Below are 8,757 nucleotides of genomic sequence, written 5' to 3' on the forward strand. Positions count from 1 at the left end.
GTGAGAGGATAGTTCGAGAATGGAGGATGGAGGACTGACTTAGCTTTATGTATATAGCGAGTGTGAATCACAATTTTGATCAAAAAACTGGATTCAGTCGCTCCAGGTAGCTGCATGGACGAACAAAATATGACTAATCCGTGACAATATTGCAAATAGTCTCCATAAAGATACAGTGTAATTGAAACTAGAGGCTGTGGCATGCCTACTGTCGTGGGGGGGGGGGAGGTTAGGGGGGGGGGCTTTCTTACGTGGCTCACTTAAGCCTATTTCTAAGCTGACATGCAAGGAATTGTAATAAAGAAGGTTATCATATTCTACCTAGGGCTTACATGTACAAATTTGTGAGGTTATATTTTGTGTGTGTGTTCAGAGTATGCCAGCTTTGGTTAAGCAGGGACCTACAAGCCCCCCCCCCCCCCCCATCCCCCGTATCCGCTGCTGGTTTACTTTTTACTAAGTGTTTCCGTACATTTTTCTGTGGTCGGATACCTGGCAGAATTGATATCTATAATGAACGATTGCGAGAAGAAAAAAAAATTGAACTCCATGGTAGGCCTACAATCTATGCATACATATCTTCCGGAAAAGTGGCATAGGCGTTTGAATAATGAAAGGAGAAGTTGATTGGAAGAGAAGAGGAAGAAAAGAAAACAGATTTTTCTGTTTTTTGGAGGACGTAATTTTTCACCTTCTTTCTGTCTTGTGGAATAGCTCTGCTCTAGTATTATATCACAGTACTCTATTAAAATATGAGGCAAATTGTTATTAACTAGATCAAACATGAAGGTAGAAATTAGTAAACCATGAAAATTAAACACATTTGGGAGTAGCAATCTTTTAAATAGTGGTGTTGTACGAGTTGTCCATTCACTATTACGTTTTATATCCCGCATACTAAGAATCTTGCAATCTGATTGGTCTAAACGAGGTCATATGATAATGATAGATTTCCCATCAATTCATGGCAGTGAGCTATATGTGCCAAAGTACTATCTACCTGAGATAGTACTTTTGTAAAGTTATTTTTTGCTGCTACCCCATTTGCCCATATAAGCCTATAGCAAAGTAGATTACGCGAAATGCCAGTGTTAAACTAGTACAAGTCAACGACGCTTAATTTAAAGCGTTTGAAAAGTCAAATACGCGCGCATCAACTTTATTTCATGTATGCATGTTGTGCTTTGAACCTAAAATCGCGTAAACATGATACAAATGCGCTGAAATAAGCGCAATCGATGCATATCATTAGTGCGCGACAAAAGCAAAACAAATTAAAACCACTTACAATTTTGTGGCGGCGCGACTTGCGTCTTAGTTTCTTATTACTACAATACTAGCTCTAGATTTAGATCTATCTAGACTAGCTGTAACTGGGCCTAGATCTAGACTTTTGTTTGCTTCTAAACATTTGTCATTTGGATAATATTGGATTATAGACTACTGAGAATGATGGATTTACATCATCGTAAGTATTTTTGTTGACTTTGCCTTTGGATCAACGATCATCATGAGTGATGCGCGGGATGAAGAAATGAATAATATGCTGGATAATGCTAACAGTACTAATACTAAAAGACAAATCAAATATGTTTCGAAGGTTTTTACAGATTTTCTGATGGAAATGAAGGTTGAACATATTAAAAATTTGGGACAAGATATTAAACTTCTCGACAGTCTTCTTTGTAAATTCTATGCAGGAGCAAGAAATCGAAATGGAGATCTTTATTCAAAGAAGTCAATGCAAGCAATCAGATACGGCCTTCAGAGAAATTTCTTGTCATCACATGAACTCGACATTTTTAAAGACAAAGCTTTCTCAAAGTCTGTAAGAGTATATTCAAATCAGTTATTTCACAACTGAAATCTGAGGGTAAAGCAAATGTAAAACATCACACACCATTTAGTACAGCTGACACGAAGTTGATCCAAGAAAGTCTCGACTCAGAAACACCCGAACGACTGCAGCACAAAGTGTTTGTGGATATCATGGTATATTTTGCAAACCGGGGGATGGAGAATCTTCGTGATCTGACACCTAATGACTTTATTTTGAATGAAGTCGACGGCCGTCATTATTTCAGCATTGTTGACAACTCACAAAAAATTATCGCGATGATGACAGCACCAGCCAAGGTGGAAGGATGTTTGAAATACCTACGAATCTAAACTGTCTTTTGGAATCAATGCTGAAGTACAAAGCCAAGCTCAATTCCAAATGTAGCTGGTTCTGGCAGAAACCAAACAAAGCTCCAACAACTAATGTTTGGTATGATAACTATCCATTGGGCGAGAACACTTTGAGCAAAATGATGAAAATCATTAGCCAAAATGCCAACTGTTCAACACCCTACACCAACCACTGCTTGAGAGCAATGAGCGTCACTATCTTAGATGAAGCAGGTTATTCCTCCCGGGACATAATGGCTGTGTCTGGACACAAGTCAGAGGGTAGCATTAAGCATTATGCTCGCACAAGTGTAGCACAAAAGTCCAGGATGTCGGATACTTTATCTTCTGCCTTGCTAGAGTAGACCTAGATCTAGGCCTAGAAAATACCATGGTAAACAGGAGTCTAGATCCAGGCCCAGATCAGGAAGTTCAACAGCCAGTGCCTGTGGTGCCTGATACTTGTGTTACTGCTTGTACTAGTACTACTAGTAGTAGAGGTGAGGATGTTGATGTACTTGAACTAGATGACAATATTCAAATTTCCTCCGCCGGATCCGAAAGCCAAGTCGAAAGGATACTGCACCAAATGTCTTCAACTATAAATGCCCAACCATCATCAACTTCAACTCCAACTCCTAGCAATTTGCATCTAGGCCTACCGAGTTCTCCTACACAAAATGTCAATATCAACCGAAACTTCAGCAGCCAAGCATCCTTCCAATTCCATGGATGTAGTGTTAACATTTATAATTCAAATTAGCTTGTCATTCATCTATAGTGTACATAGACATGTTGTTATGTGTTGACAATTCAGTTCATCGTTCTCAGTTTCGGATTTTTACCAGTTTACTTTAGTTTTATTGACCAAACAGTGTACAGAATAGGTGTTGACAAGTTCTACGTTCTCATCTCAGTTTCGGATTTTTACCAGTTTTGTTGGCCCATATATGTAGACAGTGGAACGATAACAAGTAAGGTAAGTTCATCTATAATATTAATTTCAATCAATTAATTGTTATACTATGTTGCTAAAGAGTCTAGACCTCTAGACCTATTTATGCATAGGGTCTAGATCTAGCCTCTAGACTACTACGACTACTAGTAGAAATACGCACCGCGAATAAAAACTAGGGGCGTAGACTGAGCACTACGAAGGTACGAAAGCAATCGATAGAAACACTATACCGATATCTGCTGAAGCTAAACTGTCTGCAGAATCAGTACACCGCGAACGAAAACCTAGTTGAATCTTTTAATAATGTAAAATTCACTTTAAATAGACATTGCCGATGTGGGATATGAAACAAATATGAACCTCCTTTACTCGGGCAATGGATACAAACTATCATCGCCTCGGTGATCTCGGGGCTACCATCATCCCTCGCCTTACGGCTCGGGATGACAGTAGCCCCGAGATCACCTCGGCGATGATAGTTGTACCATTACCCTCGTAGTCTGTTAATATTTGCTTAATAGCACGAACTTCCTATCTGTGAATACCAGTGGCGGATCCAGGGGGGGGGGGACATGTAAAAACACGTTAATTTTACCTTTTTGGAGATGGGCCCCCACCCCTGGCGCTCAAGGGGGGGAGGGGGGAGTTGCGATTTTTCGAATTTTCGAGGGCCAAACAAAAAAGTACCCCCCCCCCCCCCCCCCCCCCCCCCCCCCCCCCCACTGAGCGAATTATCGGCCGGCGCGAGTTCAAATTTTCAGTAGCAAATATATATATATATATATATTGCTCTCCACCCCCCCCCCCCTTTCCCCCTTTTCTCCCTCTGTCGCCGGCTGGATCCGCCCCTGGTGAATACAATATGCTTCTTAAGAATGAAATAGGTTAGAATCATCGAAAAACAGCCGAAAATTGAAATAAACAGTAACTGATAGCAGATCATTTTCATAGATCTAAAACAGAGTTGGCCCTAACACTGATCCTTTGAGATAATGTTTGACCACATTGAACAAACTAAAATCGGTTATTAAGTCTGTTAACCATTCAAGAGGTTATCCTCGCATGCCATAGTTCGTTGGTTTACCTAGTAATATATTATGATTAGTTGTATTAAATGCTTTCTTAAAATCGATGAAGATACTGTAAGAAGTTAGGAAATTACCCTGTCTTTAACCTGTAGAGGGCGGAGTGCGGAGACAATCCGGCACGCACTCTTTGCTTGTACCTCTCACAGGTGAATTGACTAAACTTGAAGTTTGAACCACTTTTATGTTTATTAAATGTTAATTTAATGTTATGCTAAATGTTTGCTATGTAAATTGAGTATTGTGTCAGAACGTTTCAGTGATTATTTTGCTGTATCATGTGGGTTCATATGATTGTAGTGAAAGCGGGGATTTAATGTTAAAATGTGCGATGCTTAACGTTAAAATGTGCGATGCTTAACGTTATGATTTGTTTTAGGGCCTACATTTATTTATATTGTAGTACATGGTCATGTACACTAATCAATTGAACGCGGTACCAAAATTGGGTGTAGTGCGTACGCGCTAATGTTGTACCTGGCCCCAGGGCCAGGGCCAGGGCCAGAGTTACGCTCTAATTTATGTGATGAGTTAGTTCTTGGTTCAGGAACAAGGTCAGTGAGAAATATAGGGAATATAGAAAGATATGCATGTTGTTTGCATTTTGGTTGCTAAGGGGATATTAATTATGGCACATCAAACAGTGACGATTGAACTTTGTTTGACTATTTAGCCATTCATGGGTTTCTAGCGCCCTCTATCATTGTAAACCTTATTTCTCATTTTGCAGATCGCTTTAAAAGAATATTGTTATATGTAAAATTGATCACAAAGTCCTTCTCCAGAGGCTGCAACGGGACTTCAAGGTCGATGACACTGCACTGGAATGGTTCAGGTCATATCTTCACTGCAGACGACAGGCTGTAAACATCAATGGAACTGTGTCGGATGAAGCTTCCTTGACCTACGGTGTTCCGCAGGGGTCTGTCCTCGGACCGATTCTCTTCACGTTGTACACTTTCCCTCTTGGGAACGTAGCCCGTCAACATGGTCTACAAGTCCACTTCTACGCAGATGACACTCACCTGTATGTGACATTTGATCCAAGAGTGGCAACTGATGAAAAGGCCATAGCTACAAGGATGACCTCGTGCCTTGCTGATATTTGTCAATGGATGGTAAAGAATTTCATGAAACTCAATGATGACAAGTCTGAATACCTTATAATCTCTTCACCCAACATGAGGAACAAGATCAACTCCGTGGACCTCCAAGTTGGCAATGTATCTGTCTCTCCTACGGAGAGCGCCCGTAACCTTGGGGTCTACTTCGATCAGTCCATGAAAATGGACAGGCACATTTCACAGGTATGTCAGACTGCTTACTTCCAGCTTCGTAATATTGCAGCCATTAGACCATTGCTTACGAGGAAGGCAGCAGAAAGCCTTATTCATTCACTTATTTCATCTAGACTTGATTTCTGTAACTGTCTTCTAGCTGGCCTTCCTTCTGCAACCTTGAACAGACTTCAAGCAGTACAGAATGCAGCAGCACGTTTGCTTAATGGGTTGAGGAAACATGATCACATCTCTCCTGTTCTGGCTGAGCTACATTGGCTTCCTGTCAAGAGCAGAATTGAATTCAAGGTCCTGCTGCTCACATTTAAGGCAATTCATGGTCAGACCCCAGGATATGTGTCATCTTTAATCGAGCGGCGTCATCTTCGCCCTGGACTTCGCTCATCTGGCCTTACTCTCCAGATGCCCATTACTCATCTTAAGGGATATGGAGACCGAGCATTTTCCTATATTGCTCCTCGCCTGTGGAATTCCCTCCCATCATCTATTCGCAAAATTGACAACCTTGACCACTTCAAAGCTTCACTCAAAACTCACATCTTCCTTCAGACATTTAAATGCTAACTTTATTGGAGGAACTCGCGCCTTTGAATGTTTTTTGAAACAGATAAATGGCGCCATACAAATGCTGTGAATCATCATCATTATCATGGAATAATAGGAGTAAGAGCAGTGGTGAAGGTAGGCCAGGAGATTGTCAGACTTTGGAAGTAAGAAAAGTATGGAAGATAAATATTTAGATTGGAGTGGTTGATGAAAATTGTATTTGATGCAGATATAAAGAGATTTATAGTTTCCAGGATTTATCAATATTTCTAGTCTTGGGATATTTTGATACTTGAAGCAGAGATATTTTGTCTTTGTTCCATTGCTATGATATTGTCAGTTTCATTATTCATTCTATAACCTTACTTGTGTGTTGGTTTATCCAAATTTGTGAATGTGTTGCTTTATATGAGTTTTATATTGACTGTTACTTATTTGTTTAAGTATTTTGGTCAGGTATTTACCTGTGTTAATGTTGAGAGTTTTTTGATTGACTGGGTGGGTATTAAATTGGTCTATAGTTACCTGGATGTACTCTTGTCCCTTTTTTATGAAGGAAAGTAACGTTTGCAATTTTTATTTCAAACCTTATTGGAACCTTGCCAGTTTCTTAACACAATTAATTTAAATATATATGCCAGTGGATGTGAAATTTAGGGAGCTCTATATTTCATCAATTGCTCTGGACTGTTATCACGACGACATGTCTTTTTTGGTATCAAGTAGCAAAACTTGACTTCTAACTTCAACTTCAGTTATTGGTTTCGAATTCCAAAAATATTTAAATTGCTCTATATATAGTCTGCCCCAAATAACCACCATATGCCATATTTTCATTCGGCAATTCATTTGCTAAATTCGGTCCAATATTTACCCCGAAAAAGTCGTTAAATACATTATCAACATTAGATGCAGATATAATTTGCATATCTCCTCCATGAACCTACTGAATAAGTCTATCCACCTGATCACTTCTCGGTGATATTTACTTTCCAACTTACGATTCATTGATAATGTAATTCAATTGACCCTTTTTTAGGGAATATTTGTCAGTACATTTCCGTACTCTTTGTACTTATCAACAAGACCCTGACGATGATTTGAAATAATAAATTTTGAATACATCGTAGTTTTACATGAAAAGATGTTATGATCCCTCGAGAAATATCCATGTCATGCAAAATTACTCGGTCTGTGCAAGTGGGCAAACAAAAAGAAAAGAAGGTCTACTCTTAAATATCAATTTTCACAGGCGCGATTGACTCTATGTCCATGTGCGCACGTGCGGGAGATCTGAGTATACCCACTTTTAAAGATGTAGACCAGCCCAACATCGAATTAATTGAGCAAATGCAGAAAAACACGGATTAGTAACTGAACTTAGAGAATATATTCATGAAAAATGAAGTATACTAGCTCATTTACTTTTAGAGATCCCTGCAAAAATGTTAATATCTTTCAGTATTTTGTATGGATTTGTTTGTTATCTTTTTCTTCTTCAACTTACTTCATTGAATTTTGAGAAGGTGTATAAATCCAAATTAAAATAATATATTTGTAAAAAGTCCTGAAATAAATGAATTATCATTAAAACATATGAAAACAAAAATAAACAAAACAAAAATTGTTTAGCTATATAAAAATACTGTACATAAAATATGATTCAACAAAAAGCTGTAACAAAAGTAGGAATATCCATTTGGGTGATGATCGATGTAGCTATGTACTGCAGACTATCTGAGCATAGTTATTTGTTTTATACACCCCGGGCCGCGAAATTTCTATTCCCAAACAGATTTGCAATTTCTTATATGTCCGTTCTTCTCAATGACTGATATGTTCTACGTCATTAGCAGCTTGGAAAGAGTTCACAAACAATGAGACTTTGATTTGTTATTGCTTTGCCTCACTATTTATAAAGGCAAAAAAAACTGAATAAACTGCGACTTCAACCCACAACTCTATGATTGTATTACGCTGACCTTACCGATTGAGCCAACGATGGGTTGATAAAAAGTGATTGTGCATGATTTCTATAACCGTATCACTCACCCTAATGGTTACGTCATTGCTAATGACGTAACATATCAGCCAATCAGATGACCGGAAATATTAGCATTGGCAAACCTGTTTGGGGAAAAAAATTAGCCCCGGGCCAGGGGCGGCGCTCAGTGGGCCAGGGAGTAACCAAAGTGCGCCCAAACTCATTTTTGGTGATTTATTTTCTTCAATTTTTTTTGGCCCAGTTGATAGGTAATACATTTAGGAATACCTCAGAAAATTTTTAATTCCGGTATGCACAATAAGGGTATAAATTTACTCCTTCAAACAGCAAAATCCTACATATTCACAGCTTTAGTGCAAAAGTGACTTATTTCATAAATCTTTCAATTTAACATGAAGCTTTTAAGTTATTGATATGAAATTGCTCTCACATATTCCTGATAGTTCATTTCGTTGCATGAATAGGTTAAGATTAATAGAAACACAATCTTCATGATGTATTATAGGGTAATTCAATGAAGAAAAAATTAACTAATTATCCATGTTTTTTATAAATCCAGAGGAAATGTTTAGATTTCTGCAGAGTTCTGCTTAAAATGTAATACCACCATTTTCTCTGATGCCTAAGCTTTAAGTTGATACCAAATTTGGCTGCCCGATCCTGACCGTTGTTATGTTAGAGCCGATTTCCCTTGCC

This window comes from Strongylocentrotus purpuratus, unplaced genomic scaffold (assembly GCF_000002235.5).
Source record: "Strongylocentrotus purpuratus isolate Spur 01 unplaced genomic scaffold, Spur_5.0 spur5_scaffold_14, whole genome shotgun sequence".
NCBI lineage: Eukaryota > Metazoa > Echinodermata > Echinoidea > Camarodonta > Strongylocentrotidae > Strongylocentrotus > Strongylocentrotus purpuratus.